Source organism: Protopterus annectens, chromosome 2.part2 (genome assembly GCF_019279795.1).
Source record: "Protopterus annectens isolate FY-2018-M chromosome 2.part2, PAN1.0, whole genome shotgun sequence".
Taxonomy (NCBI): Eukaryota; Metazoa; Chordata; order Ceratodontiformes; family Protopteridae; genus Protopterus; species Protopterus annectens.
The window spans coordinates 407,963,188-407,982,673 of record NC_056730.1 but is presented as its reverse complement, the minus strand read 5'-3'; the positions used below and the strand labels follow the sequence as shown (position 1 = coordinate 407,982,673).

Genomic DNA, 19,486 nt, shown 5'->3' with positions numbered 1-19,486 from the left:
ACCCTTGGAGTCATTATTTAACTATAGTGTTAAAAGAGGGTTTGTGCCACATGAATGGAGGATTGCATTGATCATTCTCCTTCATAAGGGATGACCTTCAACAGATCTTGGAAACTACAGATCCATTAGTCTAACTACCTGTATTTGCAAAGCCAGGGAAAGAATTATCATGAAAATTATCAACAAGGACATAGCAGACCTCCAGACACTGCATCTACTCCAGTTTGGCTTTGTCAAAAGAAGGTCATGCTTACTGAATCTGGTGGACTTCTTTGAAAAGGTTACTAAGGCAACGGTTGAATAGAAAACAGTGCATACTGCCTGCCTTTTTTCTAGCCAAATCATTTGTTACACTACCCCACTTGGGCATTGTCAACAAACTTATGGAACTAGGTATAAACCCCTTTATAACATGTTGGAAAATTAGCTTGCTCATTGATAGGACCCAGGAGGGTAGAATCAGTGAGGCCACCTCCACAAAGAGGCTAGCCAGCAGTGAAGTCCCCAGGGCTCTGTGTTAACATCCATTATTCTTTGGTACCTAATTGTTGGATGTCAAAGTCAATGTCAAAGGCATTATGCTAACCAAATTCGCAGATGATTGCAAACTGGGAGCAGTCATTGAATCCCCCCAAGATGAGAACATCCTTCAGGAAGGTCTAATACAGAAAAACGCTTGGGGCCAAAAGACATGGCTTAAAACTCAATACCACGAAATGCAGTATAGTAACTTTTGGGAAGTCTGCCACCCTGGGCAACTCTGTCATCAATAAAACACCCTTAAAAGTTGATTCACTTACCAGGGATGTGGGAAATCAAACAGATAGTAACCTAGCCCTTAACCAGAATGTGTTCAAGGTAGTAAGAAAATCTTTCTGTGTTGCTTAGCTTATAAGCAAGGGCATGGCATCTAGGTCCACAGAGATCATCATATCACTGTACTTGGCCCTCATCAGACCCATAATAGAGTATAATGCCCTGTTCAGTATGTACCTGACCAGACACATGCAGTAAATGGAAATTCTACAAAGGTTCCTTAGAATAAGTATACAGGGAGTAAACGCAATGTCCTATGCGGATTGCCTCAAAGCCCTATCTCTTTACTCGGTAACGAACAGGCTTCTAAGAGACGATCTTTACTTGGTGTACACAGCATCTCTAGATTCTGTCTGGATTAACATTTTGTACATCCACAAAACAAACAGCATCAAGACTACTAGATTAAAAGATCTAAATTTTTCTTGCAACATAAACATGAAATGTTGGAGAGACAGATGTGCTTCTCAGAGAATTTGCATTCTCTGAAACAGGCTCCCAGTCCATGTGAAGCCAAGTTCCTCCCTATGCCTTCTTAAGTGCAGCCTGGACTAATGGATGGGTAATCAAAAATTCATCACTGGTCTGGCGCCTATGTCTGATGGGCAGAGGTAGTCAGTAAATCACCACCACCTATATCAATCAAATTTTGGGTCACATTTGGGTTGTATGATTAGGCTTACAAGGAGCCTTTTAGTCATTAGCCCATTATATACCTTTGAGCGTATGAAAAAAAAAAGAAACTGTAGGAGAACAGTTAATATTGAATATTGTTCTTCTTTAAATGTATTTCTTTTCAGGGAGGCAAGCTCTTCTGCACCTGCTGAACTTATACATATCAACTCTGAGATCACCATACTTCGGCGAAAAGGGAATATTCAGAGAAATGACAATATCAGACTTAGTCTACATAACTCCAGATTTTTGGCAATTCAGTCTCCATATTTCAGGACTCTGCAAAGCAGGTCCCAAGATTTCAAATGTTTACCAGTAAATCTGAGAAATACTACTGCATAAGTCAGTGATCATGGTTTTAAGGGCTATATTTTAAAGGTATATAATACTAGAGATAATTGCATCTGACAACAAAACTCCGTTTTGAAGTCAAGAATGTCAAGATTTTGCAAGGTTCTAAGAGCTTACCCCATATTACACTGGACCTACAATACCCTCAGCCGAATGGACAATGAAAAGGATAATTCATTCAGTTAAGAACATTCTTAGAGTCTGTGAGTACAATGATCAGGTAGATTGCTGCCATTACCTGTGTAGCGAAATACAGCAATACTGTAGAATGGTCATCAACACAGTACTATTCCTCATAGGAAGAAGACAGAGATCATAGCTTCTCCTAGCACTTCCATTACTGGTTCCTGAAAGCAGACAGTAAGTACTTGAACTGTTGCAGATAAGACAAATATGATAAATGCGGTTTTATGATAAAACAGTGGGAAATTTGAATGCATTAGAGAAAGGAGAGATCGAGACAGAGCAAATATTGTTAAAGACAAAACGCTAAGGAAAACACTAAGCTACCGTGCACTTTTGCTCTCAACTTTAACCTGTCTGCAGTGTATTATGTAAAGTCTTAACAAACATTTTTGTTGCAAAAAATGTAATTGATCTGTTTATATGTACCTAAATGTGTAAATGTGGAACTTTTCTACCAGGTCCATACCTCTCAACTGTCCATATTTTTGCAGAATGTCCAGATTTTTGTCTCATATCTGTTCCTCATAAAATTTGTGATTTTCTGGATTTCTGTGGCAAATCAGTGAGGATTAAATTCACTAAATAATGGCAGGCATCTGAGTTTCGGAGTTTTTAAGAGCACTATTTAAAATTTGTCTCTATTTTTGGGACTATGTCCCCCCCCCCATTATTTTTGGCATTGTCCAGATTTTTTGTGCTTAGAGGTGGAGAGCTATGCCTGGGCCTCCAAAGAAAATGGGTTATGTGACCCAGTCGGACTATCCCAGTTAACAAATGTCAAATAAATAAATAAAATGTTATAGGTAATAAAGTCCCACTGCAAGACGTACTTTCACATGCTAGTCAACCATTATACGTTACTGAAACTTGGGTTAGTGATACCAGCAAGCTATTGGCACTTCCTGATTACACAGTGTCACAACTATAGAAAGAACAGAGAAGGTGGCGGAGTTTCTATGTCAATTCCTCTTATAAATCTTCCACTTTGTTGTGCAGTATTGATTCTGAGATTACTGTGGCCAGTATTGATAATGAAAATACAAAACAGACGATGGCTCTTTTTTATACATCTCTGTCACAATCCAGAGTGAATTTGAAGTTTTTTGTGCATCAATGGATAGATGTTCTCAACAATATTTTGACATGACTGTAGGACACTTAAATCCTCTTTTGTGGAATGGGGAGGTCAAGTTTTTGATAGAGATGTTATTTCCACTGCTGTTAGATCTACTGTTCAGGTTGGTTACAGTCAGTCACTAAAGGCGCCAAAATAAAAAATACAAACTTTTTGATGTGGTTTGGATTAAAGGTAGTTAAGTAGCCAGTTGTTGTAGAACTTAATCTCAATTAAGAGGATCTGACCATCTATGCATTTATTGGGAAATTATTAAGTTATTAAGCCAATACGTAAGCTCCCAGTCTGATTATTCTGCCATTAATAGGGAGTTAAATAACTGGGGATGGCAGGATAATATAAAAGTCAAGAACATTCAAATCTGTTGGGATATATTTTATGAATATATTTATTTCCTTATTGATCATTATATTCCAAGTTCTAGTAATACTAAATGCCTTTGGAAACATGCAGAGATATGGACAGGAAAATTAGATAAACTTGGTAGATAAAAAGAAGTCTTGTTGGCAGAGGCACAAGAGGACACCTAGTATGGTAAGTAAAAGTAAGTATCAGAAAATAATATCTAATTTTAGGAGATTGCTGCGATCTATGGCAGGAAAAAATATATGAGCTCATGGTAGCAGCTTTCACAACTGACAATAGAAAATCCCCACTCAGACATTTGAAGAGTCCAGGATAGATTCTCAGTTAAGAATTATTACCACCAAGAATGGAATTTTAATTACAAACCTGAACTGTTTGGTAGAGTTATTTGTAGATAAGTTTTCTGCATTATCAAATAACTGCTCCACCTCATTCAAACCTGACTGTAATGATTAGAGACACCTGTCTATTTCAACATTCAGTTATGGTGCAAGAAGCATTAAGAGCAATTAAACGTCACTCTGTGCCTGGGTCCAGTGGTCTTAATGGGTATATTCTGTCAAAAGTTATTGAGCTTTTAACACCTTGCATAAAATGAGTTTTCCAATGTTGACTCCAGGAGGGTACTGTTCTTCACTTAGGGAAACTATTATTGTCATTCTGCTGTTCAAGGGAGGCAGTAGTTACAATGTACAATCCTACCATCCAGTTAGTCTTACATACATTACTAGTAAATGTTTTGAAAAAGAATCATGTTCCCTTATAACTGAGGAGTTATGTACTACCCTGAATATTTTTTAGCATGGATTTTCCCAAGGCAGATCCTGTTTGACCAACTTGCTAAGTTGCTGTCTCAGCATATGGGAATCTAAGGAAGTAGGTTTATCAGCTGATGTGCTCTACATGGACCTTGCTGCGGCATTTGATTCTGTGCCTCATGTACACAATCTATCTTGTATAATCTAAGAAATCTAAGAATTTTTTTTTATCCTCCTTGGATCTCATTGTTACTGGGTCTGTCAGCTACTCTCCTATTCCCCGGACTTACTCTGTATTTGCTTGTGCCAGTCGTGGACTCTGAGGGTGTCTTAGGGGCTTGGCTCATATGTGCTTCCATTGGGAGTAATTTTTACTTATGGCCTACCAACTCCATTTTCCTATCCCTCACAATTGCTGATTATGGCTGAGGGCAACCCTTCTCTTTGGACCATGCCTCCCCTTAGGCAGCATATCAACGAATACCCTGCCACCTAGGATGGGCATGTCAATCTCTTCCCTGCTGCTCCATCTGTCACCTCAGCCATTAACTGAACCCTGGTCAGCCAGGCTGTAATCAGGGGTTTATCTGTCTATGTCACAGGGGCATCCTCTATATAATCTAAGACTTAACCAATATATTATTAAGTGGGCTGATAACTGCTGGCTGACAGATAAGGGCAAAACTGAGGATTACAGCTAAGGACAGGAAGGTTGTGGTATGGATTGCCCATGGCTCAATGTTTGGATTGTTCTTTTTCAATATGTTTACATTTGATTTTCTAATTCAAAGCAATATATTACTTAGTAAGTTTGCTAGTGGCACCAAGATTGGGTCAGTAATTAAGTCAATGATCAAGCTCTTTTACAGAGTTATCTGGTTACCTTTCATTCTTGGCTAATGAATAAACAAATGGAGTTTATTGTTAGCAAAAGTAAAGTGCTAGATTTTGGTTGTAATAATCCTTGTTACTCAGATGCATTAGACAATGTTATCTTACGCAGTGAGAATAAGTTTAGAGATCTTGCATAGTGGATAGCAAACTGAAATAAGATGATAATCTTCCATTAGTAAACAAAAAGCGTTATGCAGTGATAAGGGATGTTTTACCTGCTATTACCAACTCTGATGAGTGAGTCTTACTTCTTCTTTACAAGGCTGTTGTAAGACCACATATATAATACTCTGCAAACACTTATGTTTACAACTGTTCCCAGTGATACTGATTGGAAAAATTCAAGTTTTACACTAAACAGACTGATGGAGTAAAACATTTGAAATCCAGGAACAGACTGGATCATTTATCATTGTACTCATATGATAGCGATAGATTGGTCAGAGGAGATGTTATACTTCTGTACAAATGCACAGGTACTGCAGCATTACTGGCTACCTTAGGTTTAGAATTCAGTCAGCATAGTCTAGGTACTAGAAATAGTGTGAATATGACAGTTTGCAGCACTGTATTTGGGAAAAGCGCTTTCTGTCACAGAACTTGCAAAATATAGGATGAACTGCCTTTAGGGATTAGAAAGGCTTGAAGTCTTCATAAGTTGAAGGACGAAATAGATAAATCTTGGGATTCAATAATGCCTACACTAAGTGTACACCAAGTGTACACCATTCTGAGTGAACAGACAACACAGACATAACTCACACCTTCTTCCTCCTAATTTTAGTTTTCCTTCTGATTTTCTTGCAGCATTAAATATTGGCAGGGATTCATAAAGGTTACCACAAAGTGTAGGCTACATGTACACTTAATGCAATCTTTCTGAGGGACTAGAAAGCACAAAAATGTGGTAGGGATGTTCTTGAATACATACTGTGTACACTTGGTGTACACTTAGTGTAGGCTTTATTGAATCTGTCCCAAAGGGCTTGCAATAACGTTTCTGGTGTCCCCTTTTAGGAGGCAAACCTGTTTAAAGTCTCTGATGAGGCTTAGAGTTTGTGATTACCTGAACACTGAACATCGAGCCCACCATGTTTATACAAGAAACTTCGCACCATAAACTGCTACACTTACTACCAAGCTAGAATTACTTGAGACAAATCAAAGTTCAGGGACATACTTAGTGAAGTTAACTGAAGCAACCAGTAGCTACACTCAATCATGAATACAGTTTAAGCAGATTGACTTCATTTACAGACATTTCTCAAGCTTCAGATATGATTGCTGCTATGATGCTGATAGTCGAACCAAGGGCAGTTCCAAGACAGCTAGTGACTCTAATTGTCTCATTATGGTCACCTTATAAAAAGCCATGCCGATACAGAGACTGTACAGTTTGTAAAAGGTATATTTTGAATTTATTGCACTTGTATATGCACATGACTCAGCAGAGACCTCCAAGACAGAAATGCACTCAACCACCACAACACAGCACAAACCACAGGACACATAGCTCACCTCTACAGTGTGCCCCTCAACCTAAGTCCCTACGGCTAAACACCTTGCTCAATACACTAATCATAAATGAATCAATAATGAGGCACACAGATGTCCCACTCACTAGGTTGAATAAGGAGAATGTAACAGTCAGCTGTCTATCAGGTGCCAGAATCCGACACATAACACACGCAATCAGTCCATGTGGGTGCGAATGACCTGAGATGCACCTCCCTGGACTACATGAAAAGAGACATGGTGGAGCTCTCGGATTATGTGGCCCAGGCAGGTATGACACTAGCCCTGAGCAGTATCCTACCATCCTACCATCACCCAGAATGATACTGCAGTACAAACAAAAACTGATTGACTTCAACAAGTGGTTAAGTTTCTGGTGTCATTCTAAAGGGTTCCAGTATCTGCCTGCTTGGGATGACATGACTGACAGATCTCGATGCTTTGTCACAGATGGCCTGCATCTGTCACCCCTGGATTTTCAGGTACTGGCTAAGGCTCTTACCACCCCTATACTGCCTTTTTTAGGTGGTGTTCCAAAGACCAAATTACCACCGTTAACAGCTATAAATAAATGCAATCTGAGGGTCATGCTGCTCAACGCTAGAAGTCTAAATCTCAAGATGCACTCGCTCGAAGCACTCCTCAAAATGGAGAACATTGACATTTGTGCTGTAATGGAGATCTGGTTTAAAGCGGCAGAAAGCACCCCTGGGCTACCAGGCTATAACACATTCCACACTTTTCGTCCCCAAAACATGGACCGAAGCTCCAAAGGCAGTGGTGTCTCCATATTCATAAAGAATATGCACACCTCCAGACTAGTAGCCCAGCATAAAGCATCTGAGATACTTCAGGTTCAACTAACATTGGGTAAGATGGCGATCCAGGTCATAGCCTGCTATAGGTCCCCAACCATGTCCCTAGACTCTCACTCCACATTCCTAAGCACCCTGGAATCTATCAAGGTCCAACCCAATACTCTCATACTAGAAGAATTCAATTACCCCTCCATCAGCTGGGAAAACTACTCAAGCACCAATACACTGGCCAAGCGCTTCCTGGAATTCATCAGTTCCAATGCCCTGGACCAGCTCATTCTAACCCCCACTAGAGGAAGCAAGATCCTTGACCTGGTTATTACTAACAATACACAAATAGTCAATCCCTCCCTGGTCAGATCCGACCATAAACTAATCACCTTGGAAATCCACATCTCACCCACACACCCCACAAAGGTAAGCACCTTGAAAAACTTCTCCAAAGCTGACTTTGGGCTCCTAAAAACAGAGGTGGCTAACTTCACAGCACCCATTACAAAGGAAAATAGCTGCATGACTGCCGAATCATACACCGATGTACCAAACAAACATGTACATAAATGCATGGAACTAGCCATACCCAACAGAACCCAGAACCGGGATGCTCTCCTCCAAAAAAGGAAGCCAATCTGGTGGTCAAATGCCATTAATAAACTCTACAACAGAAGGAAGAAATGGTTGCAGAAAACAGTGAAGTCCCTAGACTGGAAAAACTCCCTTATTAGCCTTAACAAAAAGTTGAGATCCCTCATCAAATCCTCCAAAGCCAGCTATGTAGGCAGAATTGCAGCAGACACTAAAAACAACCTTCTATAGTTATATCCAGAACCTCCATAGAAATACCCAGATTTGCTCTGAGTTACTGCACAATAGTACCTCCTATACTGTGCCAACAGATATTGCCAATGGCTGACAGATTCAGTGCCAACTTTACCCCTCTCTCCCCCATAAAGGACCAATCACAATACCAGAAGAATGGCAGGCACCCAGCATTACTGCAGCAGAGGTTAAAGCTGCATTGTCCAAGGCTAAGAATACAGCTTTCATGGGACCTGATAATATCCCTGGCTGTATTCTACATGAACTACAAAGCGAACTGGCACCACATCTGTGTGCCCTGTTCTGTCGCAGCCTCACCTCAGGCTTTGTCTCTATTGAATGGCGCACTGCTACATGTGGTGTGGAGGGATTGAGATTTCTTTAGATGTAGTATTTCTAACAGAGCTGGGTCAGACATGGCTTTGTAAGTCAAGTAGAGATTGCCTCAAGGAAGGCGATATGAGACAGAGAATAGCTAGAAGTCTTTTGAGTCTGTCCGTAAAGGGGGAGCATCTACAGACCATGGGAATTGCCTTTCAAGTCTGATATGTAAAGCTATGGAGCGCATCATCACGGACCTGATTAACAAAAATATAGGAAATCTCCAAACTCTAGAACCCACGCAATTTGGATTTGTGAAAGGGAGATCATGCCTGCTCAACCTGGTTGACTTCTTTGAGTCAGTCACCAGAGCTGTGGATGAAGGTAAGGCAGTGCATACAGCCTACATCAATCTGGCCAAGGCCTTTGATACCATTCCTCACTTGGGACTTATTGATAAACTCACCAAACTACGCATCAACCCCTATATCACTAGGTGGGTTGCAAACTGGCTCACTGATAGAACACACAGTGCGAAAATAGCGGACTCCAAGTCAGACTGCCAACCAATTACTAGTGGAGTCCCACAGGGATCGGTCCTGGGTCCTCTCCTGTTTGGCATCTACTTCTCAGACGTCCAGGCTAACACAAACGAACTCTGGCTGACCAAGTTTGAAGATGACTGCAAGCTGGGAGCCATTATTAACTCCCCAAATGATGCAGACATCCTACAGAAAGGCCTCACTGAGACCAATGACTGGTGTTGAAACCATGGCCTTAAGCTTAACGCCAAAAAAATGTGTCATCATCCCCTTCAGTAAAAACTCAGTTCCCACTAATTACCACATCAATGGGAGCCCACTGAACACTGAAGGCATTATAAGAGATCTGGGGATGCAGGTTAACAGCAACCTCTCCTTCGATCACCACTGTGGTCAGAAAGTCCTTCTATGTGGCAAATCCATTACCAAGGATTTTACATCCAAGAAGAAAGAGGTCATGGTCTCTCTCTACTCTTCCCTCATTAGACCAATCATCGAGTATAATGCCTCATTTGGCATATACCTCACTAGACATCTGCAACAGCTGGAGGGGCCACAGAAGTACCTCATGAAGTGGATCCTAGGCATTAAACATATGTCCTACACGGACAGACGCAAAAGACTACTAGCTATTCTCTGTCTCATATCTCCTACTTTGAGGAGATCTCTGCTTGACTTAAAAAGCCATGTCTGACCCAGCTCTGTTAGAAATGCTACATCTAAATAAATCCCAATCCCTCCACACCACATGCTCCAGAGACCTCAACCTTATTACTACAATCAACAAAATATGCTGGAGGGGCAGGTTCCTCACCCAGAGACTGCCCATGGTCTGGAATAGACCTCCCATACATGTCAAGCAGAGCACCTCACTGTCCCTCTTCAACAAAAATCTTGAGGAGTGGATGGGTAATAGAAAGTTCACCCCAGGGATCACTCCAGTGGCTCTACTTGATAAAGACACTGGGAACTAACGTCGGGCTGCACAATGCCAGGGCACTTCTATGGGCTAGGCTTGTAAAGGCTCCAGAGCCATTAGCCAAGTACATACTTATAAACCTATGAGTATTTAAATTATATGTGTGTACAACTTTATACAGCAGATTCATAAAAGGAACCTTAAATTTCCATAAAATAATGTCTCATACTGTGTATGAGAAATGTGTAATATAGCTTTAAGATGACAACTAGCTGGGTGTCAGCCATGTGAAATTTGGTCTTCATTCAGTAAAGGGTTGAAGTGAATAAGCTTCTGGGTGTAGGTCTTCACTCAGCTATCCTCAGCTGCATCATTTTATATCTTGCTTGCAGGTCTAACATGTTTTGTGCTAGAGATATGATTATTATCGTTTGTGGTTTAACAGTTAGGAATGAGTGGAAGGGAAATGGACAAAAGTTACTGAGATCAATGGAAAGCCTTCCTTTATGCAAGGGAGTGTTTATTATTTCATATGCAACACAAGTACTCTCTTTAATTGAGTGATTAATAATTAGAATAGTTACAGGGGCAGCCTCACAGATGCGACAATCTTAATTTCTTTCTTTTTTGAGGCGGTGGGGAACCTCCAGAAAATAGTCATAGTCTCAGCTTACATAGCAACTTCCATGCCACAGTGGTAGAGGCTGACCTGAAAGGCCGGTACTTTGCTATTTCACTAGTGTGAATGACAAATCAGCTAAGAAGGGTAAGCTCGATGGCTTTGGTATAATAGGGTCAAACTGCAGATTATACTGCCTGTGTACTTCATTAGAGAAAAGATAAGACAAGATCTAGGAGCTGGTCATTGCCCATCTAGTATTTTGGATTGTTATTTAGCATGTAGTCTTCAATCTTATGGTAGTAATTTCTTTTATGAGACTGAAGTTTCTGTAAGACCCTACGCCTAACCCTTCTGAACATAAATGATGCTGAAGATGTAGTTTCATAACAGAATCAAAAAAAGAGAACCCTTTGAGTCATCACTTTTTTATATTTTAAGAGCGAGTAATAGAATATGCTTACCTTTTATTCTATAAAGATGATGAACAGGAATGGTATGGTCAATTGCTGAAACCCTTTTAAGCAACAACCCACTTAAGAAGCAAAGATGTAAAAATGAGCTAAAAATCAACAGCTGTGTAATGTGTGTGTGTGTGTGTGTGGGGGGGGGGGCAAACCTCCACACTCCCCATGCAGAGGGTTTTGCCCCTGCACCGCCTTACCTAAAATAACCAGTTCTGAGGTCATACAGACTTGGAGTACAGTGCCAGTCCCTAAAATCTGACTGGCCCACTTACACCTCTAAAAATGAATAGTGTTTCCTAGAATTTAACACCAATGCACTGGAGCAAATTGTAGAACTACCTACTAGAGGCTCTAAGATACTTGACCTGGTTCATACCAATGTAGCCATAACCTGTATTCCATCATACATATTCTCATCTCTGGTTATGTCTGTGACCAGAAATGCTTTATCTTTTCTGTCAGGCTTAGTGGTATGACCTCACCATGAAATGAAGCCATCTTTGGGGTTGTAAACCTACTTCATCTTGTAGGAGACCTACACAAAATTTCCAACAATTCCTTGCAAATGGGCCCAACTGAGAAGGCTGCCACATTTACCTCCAGTTTTTTCAGGATCTAAACAGCTGCAAAGAAAGTTGTGTACCTGTCTATCCTACATATAATGGTAAATTTGGGAATGAACCTTTCTAGTGGAACTCCAATATTGATAAACTGTATTCCAAAAGAAAGAAGATAATAAAAGGTTGTAAGAAATCTCCATTCTCCTACTTCAGTACCACAACAAAACATGCCAGTATGGAAATTAAGAGCACTATTTGAAAAAAATAAAGCATAGCACAGACTTTAGGTCACTACAGGTACCAAAAGAGAAACTATAAAGTTTTCTTCAGTTATGACATAATAAAGCATAGTACGGACTTTAGGACACTACAGGTACCAAACGAGAAACTATAACATTTTCTTCAATTATGTCAGGAAATTTAGGGAAAAAGTTTTACAATATATGGAGCTCATTCACAATAATATCACAGATTCCAATCCCAAGAATATAGCCAACATAAAAGGATACAGTTTTAGTGCTGATTTTACTGCTCCTTTCAAACTGTTGCACCAACTATCCCTGAAAATATAATTTTCCCCTATAATTTACCTTGAAACAAGGCTTAAAATCACTGTCAAAGGCTAAAAATAATGTTTCTGTGGAACCAGATAACATATCAGGCTGCATTCTCATGAGTACCAAATATGCACTGTCTAAGCCTTTTTTTAAAACTGTTCAACCTCAGCCTATCCACAGGATTTGTCCATGATGACTGGAGAACATCCACCGTGACTCCTCTACAGACCTAGGTAATTATAGGCCCATAAGCTTCATCAGTCTTGTATGCAAAGCAATGGAATGTATCATAGCATGACTCATTTATACTGACATAGGCAACTTAACTGAGATATACCTCACTTAGTTTGATTTTGTAAAGGGCAGGCCCTGTCTCTTTTACCTAGTAAACTTCTTTGAAAAGGTTATAAAGACTGAGGAGAGTGCTCACTCTGTGCACACTACTTATCTTGACTTGGCCAAGGCTTTTGATACTATGCCCCACACCAAAAAGTTAGACAAACGTAATGTAAACCTGTACATGATTTGCTGGAGTGCAATCTGTCTGTCCAACAAATCCCAAATAGTGAAGTTGTTGGTGCCCTCTCTAAATATAAAATTCTAACTTGTGGGGTACCACAGGGATCAGGGCTGGGCACACTTCTGTTTGGCATTTACTTTGCAGTCATACAAGCCAGTATCTCTGAAGTGTGTTTGACCCAGTTTGCTGAAGACTGCAACCTGGCACTGTTATCTGTTCATCTACTGATATTAAACTGCTCCAAAAATGGGTGGAATATGTGGGTTAAGGACATGGCCAACTGCAACGTAAGCCAGAGATCTATGCTAATAGTAGGAGGAATGTATGTGTCCCTACTGGCCAGTATGTAACTACCATAAAGCCCAGTAATGCTGGGTCAGTAAGCTAGTAAGCTGGCCAGTGTCCAGTTGGCTAGCTTGGGTTGCCTGGTATAACACTGTTGATCAAATGCTGAATGTAAAAACTAATCAACTTACCAAACATGAACTAAAAATTGGTACACTCCATGCAGGTTCACTGACTGAGCTTAGAAGTGGATGACATGACAGTAAGGCAGAGAGTGGACATTCTATGTATTCAGGAGATAAGCTGGAAGGGCAGTGCAGCAAGCCACTTGGCCTGTGATCCAGAGTCTACTACTCATGAAGACAGGCTACAAACAGTGTGGAAATTGCTGAGAGACAGGCTTCAGAAGGTGGTGACAGACGTCATCAGAATTAGAGACAGACTTATGGCAATCAGACTACTTGTGTAAGGATAGGACACTACTCATAATTTCAACCTGTGCCCCACAGCAGGGTTGTGGTAGTTAAGAAAAGAGTGCATTCAGACAGCAGTTGCAGGACCTACTAGAGAAAGTGGGACAAACTGAATTGATGTTGATAATGGGGGACCTGAATGCACATATCAGGACAGACAAAACTGGATATGAGGACTGCCTAGGTTCACATGGATTGGGCAACAGCAATAAATAAGGATAAGTCATTCTAGACTTCTGTTTGGCAAATGACTTGATGGTGGCCAACATATGGTTCAGCAAGAGAGACAGTCAGAAGTTCACACACGAGAGTGGCCAAAGTGCATTTCTTGTGGACTTTCTCCTAGCAAGGAAAGGGCACTGAGGGTAAAATCAGCAGTTGCAAAGTCATCCTAGGTGAAACATTCAGCCCATAGCATAAACCACTGGCTGTGACAATCAGCTACAAACAGTGGTCAGAGAAGGCACTAAGGTCAATAGACACTAGACTGACAATCTGAAAGTTGACTGGCGAGAAAGTACAAGAGTTCAAGGAATTGCTCAGGGCTCTAGCACTTTAGGAAGAATAGGAAATAGATGAAGTTGAAGAAGAATGGCACCACCAGAAAACAGCATGTGTGAGGACTAAATAGCAAATATGTGGCTGAGCCAGATATGGATATAAGGAACATGAGGAAAGGTGGTGGCATAGCTCTCAACCATTTAGCACAAAAGATCTGGACAAAGTCAAAAATAAGGGGAGACAAAGCCCTAAAAATAGGGACAAATTTTAAATATTGCTCTTATAAACGCAGAAAGTTGCTAGAATAAAAAAATATTATGTTAGCATGCGTTTTTATGAAGGATATGAAGTCTGAAACTCAAAGGCCTGTCATTATTTAGTGAAGTCAGTTCAGTCCTCAGTGATTTGCCACAAAAATCCAGAAAACCACAATTTTTATGAGAAACAGACCAAAATATAACGTAAAAATCTGGACAGCTGAGAGGTATGGCTGGTGGTGGAGTGCAGAAGTCCAGGAAGTTAATAGAACAAAGAAGAAGTGCAGGAAAAAGTATAAGACAGAAATGATGAACCAGGCTAAGAAGAAATAGTAGTTGGCTAACAAAAAGGCTAACATAGGAGTTGCAATAACAAAAGAACAAGGCATCGGAGGTACTCTACCAGCTTCTGGAAAGTGACTCTGTAGATGGCACAAAGAAACTCTATCAGGCTGCAAGGCAAAGACAGAAAGATAGAGAAGATAAGACACTCTTCATAAGGGATGTCATCAACAACCTGCTCACCAATCCACAAAAAGAAAATGGGGGACAAAAAATAAAAAGAAGTGCAACACAGATGGAAGGAGTAGTTTCAGCAGCTTCTGAATGAAGAAAACCTCACAGAAGCTGTATTGCCCCATAAACAGCCTGAGATGAAATAAGAGGAAGAGGCCACATTAAAAGAAATAAGAACAGCGCTTAAGAAAATGAAGTCATGGAAAGCAGCAGGCTTGGATAAGCTGACAGCAGATATGGTCTATGTGTTGGGTGAGACAGGGGTGGAATGGCTCCTGAGAGTACTCATAGCAGTATGGAGAGAGAGAAAAGTGGGTCCCAGGTGACTGGAAAATAAGCATACTAGTACCAGTGTACAAGAACAAAGGGAAATTTCACAACTGTGGCAGTACAGTGGCATCAAAAGCCTGTTACACTTCATGAAAGTTCTGGAGAGGGAGACTGATAAACAAATACAAAAAGAAGTAGAACGTAAGATGGGAGATGAGCAGATTCAGATCAGGATGTAGCACAACTGGTCCAATGTTTGCAGTGAGACAGGTAGTTATGAAGAAGCTAGAGATGAGGAAAGAGTCAAATGGGCATTCCTAGACTTGGAGAAAATATATGCTAAAGTCACATGAATGCTGATTTGGACAGTCATGTAGTGGTATGGTAGAATTAGTGCAGGCTGTGTAGAAGGACCCAATGGCTCATGCATGAACAGTGTTCATTCTCACAGAGGGGTTCCCACTGGTAGTCTGCGTGCATCAGGGCTCAGCTCTGAGCCCACTGCTGTTCATACTGGTGTTGGACTACATTAGAAAACAGGTTGGATGTAACAGATCAGCAAAGTTGCTTTATGCAGATGATGTGGCATTACAGGCAGACTCTGAACAATAACTTCAGCAAAGGATAGGGGAACAGAATAAAAGATGAAGGTACACTGGATGAAAATGGCTACAGATAAGACAGTTGCAATGGCAGCAAATTAAGTCAGAAGAAGCTGAGAAATTAGATAGAATGGAAAAAAGTGGCATAGGTTAACAGCTTCGTGTATCTGGGGGGAGGGGTGGTTGAGGAGAAGGGAAGTCTGAACGATGATGTCAAAGCTAGAATCCGAGGGGCTGCAGCCAACTCTCACAGAGTGTCAGGGGTAGTGTATAACAGCAGAATGTCAAAGAAGCTGAAAAGTAAAGTGTACAAAACAATGGTGAGACCAGTCTGCTGTATGGTACAGAAACCTTGGCAGTGAAGGCACGGCAATTGAGGAAGCTAGAGCTGATGGAGATGAAGTGCCTGAAACAGGTGGTAGGATGCACACTGTGGGACAGATGAAAAAAATGAAGGCATCAGATTAGAAGCAAAATTAGCTCCAGTTGCCAAGAAAGTCAAAGAAAACAGATTATAGATGTTTGGGCATACATGCAGAAAAGCTGAAGACAATCTGGTGAAGAAGATTTGGGAGACACTGAAAGAAGGCAAGAGGAAGCAAGGGTATATATCAACAAGATGGATGGATTGTGTGAGAGAAGTCTTGAGACAGTCAGGCATGAGTTTGGAAGATGGTAGGAGAGTGGCACTGAATCGAGAGAGAGATTGTGACAGTTAACACAACCCCCTGACCTTATGTAGAAAATACGTAAAAGGGGATTGATGATGACGATGATGATAAATACTTTCCTCTTCAAGAAAGTTATTTTAATGCTAGGAGTCTGTGTTTTAATGGACTGTCATGAGACTGTGTTGTACTTTTAAACAAGACTGCTCTTTTTTCCAGTCAGTTTAAAAGTTGTTTAAAGTATTTAAAAACATTTCATCTGTGAATTAATTGTGTTTATTTTACTTTTAGTGGATGGCAAGTGTTTTAAAGTGCTTTTAACTGTATTTTTGCATGAAAAAGTGACTTTTACAGACTTTACATTTTTACTGGCCATTCCATGGGAAAGAGACTTAATTTCTGGCTTGACCATGGACCAAACAGTCAGTCCCCAGGGTCAGTCTTTCTTACAGATGTAAAAAGAAAGAGTTAAGCAAACAGCCTTTGCCACCAGAGCAGGCTAGCAATTTGCTTCAGCCACAGGTGGGTGACTCTTCTGGGGTCATTTGTTGTACCTCAGACCACTCATCTTTTACCCCAGATCCCTCTGGTGTAACACCCACAGACACTATGGACCAAGGTTTAGCCATGTCCAATGCGGCTGTTGGGTCCCCTCAGCAGGCAAGAAACAGCCATTCCTGTTGGTCCTGGGAGAGGGAAAGTACAGTTGTGTACCTACCATAAATGTAGATGTTCAAGTGTAGTCACTGTTGCAGTCATTACTCTTGGGTTATCCTGCTGGCAGGCTACCCGCAGTCTGCCTGAATTCCAAAGTCTTGGTCTGGCATCGGTTGCTGTCGCCTCTTCCCTGACATCAGTGTGCCAGGGGTATAAAAGATGCAGCAGACGCCATTTTCTTCAGTTTTTCTTGCCCCAGATGTCAGGTGCCCCCAAAAGGGTAGGCTAAATACATTATGCCAATAAACATGCATGCACTAAAGTAAACATTTCCTTCATCTACAAGCAAATATACCACATAGATTGTACAGAATACAGAAGTACAGATAAGACCCAGCAAATGAAAGGGGGATGGTGGGAGGGTAACCTAGACTGCAACAGTGAATACACTCGAACATCTACATTTATGGTAGGTACACAACTGTACTATGTTCATCGTGTTTCACTGTTGCAGTCATTACTCTTGGGTTGAATCCCAAAGCTGAGGATGGGTGGCTGCGCTAAATAAGATTAGGAGAGGCTATGAGGCCCTGCAGAACTGCAGTGGTAAAGCCTGCTCTGGATTTAGAGTAGAGAGGTAAGTGGTACTGCTTTGTAAAAGTGTGCACTGAACTCCAAGTTACAGCCTCTAAGATGTCTTTGGTTGGTACTCCTCTGAGGAAGGCTGCTGAAGTGGCTGCTGCTCTGGTAGAATGTGGCCTAATGCCCTTAGGCACTAATTTGCCATGCTGTGAGTAGCAGAAACGAATGCAGTGGCCTATCCATTTTGAAATATTCTGTTTTGAGATAGCCTTTCCTTGTGATCCTGCAGCATATGCCACTAAAAGTTGTTCAGTCTTTCTGAAAGCTTTAGTTCTGTCCAAGTAGAAGCGTAGCTGTCTGTGTATGTCCAAAGAATGCAGAAGTCTCTCACCCTTGTTCTCTGGGTTTGGATAAAAGGTAGGCAAGTGAATGGTTTGGTTAAGGGCCACACTGGACACCACCTTAGGCAAAAATGTAGGGTTCATCCTCAGAGAAACCCTGTCTGGATGGAAAATGATAAAAGGTTCCACAGCCATGAGTGCCTGTAACTCCGAGACTCATCTTGCAGAGGTTATTGCTAGGAGCAGAGCTATTTCCAGGATAAGAATTTTATATCAGCTGTTGCGGCTGGCTCAAAAGGAGGCAGTGTGAGTTTTTCCAAGATATAATTGAGGTCGGATGCAGGAATTGGTGCTCTCCTTGGAGGTCTTATGTTTTTGGCCCCTCTGAGGTACTGCCTTATTAAAGGATGAGAATAAATAGGTGGTTCCATATTATAATGGGCTGAAATGGCATTGGCATGAACCTTAATTGATGAAAAGGATAGGCCTTTGTCCAGCATCTCAGTTAAGTATTGTAAAATCTGAGGAATATTTGGTAAAAAACGTGTCAATTCTTTGTTCCAGGTTCCAAGCACAGAATCTCTTCCATTTTTCTGCATAAGATTTTCTGGTACTGGGCCTCCTGGCCTCCAAGATAACATCCATTACAGCTTTGGAAAGAGGAGTGTTCTGAATGGCTACATTATCCACCATGCTGCCAGATTTAAGGTCCTGAGTTGGCTGTGCAGGATCTGATTGTTTTGTTGGGTCAGTAAGTGAGAAGTTTGAGGCAATGTCCAGGCTGGACCTTGAGACAAGTTCTTTAGGATTGGGTACCAGTGCTGGCGTGGCCAGTCTGGGGCAATCAGTATAATTTTTGGCTTCTTTTGTCTGTCCTTTAGGAGTACCTTGGAGAGGAGAGGCAGTGGAGGAAAGGCATATACTGTTAGGTTTTTCCAGCTGAAGGATAGGGCATCCACTTTCCATGCTTGCTTGTGGTAAATCCTTGTGCAGAATCTTTGTAGTTGGCAGTTGTGAGAGGAGGCAAATAGATCAATGTTTGGGCATCCCCATTTCCTTGTTATCATGCTGAAGACTTGTGGATCCAGTTTCCACTTGTGGGGATCCATGAGGTTTCTGCTTAGTTCGTCTGCCAGAGTATTTATTTTTCCTGGCAGGAATTGTGCTTGCAGGTGAACTTGATAAGTCAATGCTGTGTCCCACAAAGTCATGGCTTGTCTGCAGAGGGGGTAGGGATGTGTGCCTCCCTGCTTGTTTATGTACCACATGACTGTAGTATTGTCCATCTTTATCAGTAGTTGTCCTGGATGAAGTAGATCCTTGAAAGCTGTCAGGGCATTCTGAACAGCTAGCATCTCTTTTTGATTGATATGAAGATGCATCTGGCTTGTGGGCCATGTGCCCTAAATACATTTTCCTGCCATGTGGGCCCCCCAGGCATAATCTGATGCATCCGTTGTTAGTGTCTGCCTGGCTGTGGGTAAAGTGAATGGCTG

The 19,486-nt window shown here is 41.3% G+C and overlaps 1 protein-coding gene across 1 annotated transcript in view; it reads right to left on the bottom strand.

Moving 5' to 3' along the window:
* LOC122795945 (baculoviral IAP repeat-containing protein 1-like) overlaps positions 1-19,486 on the bottom strand; it is a 378,361-nt gene that overhangs the window by 245,927 nt on the left and 112,948 nt on the right. The window lies entirely within an intron of this gene.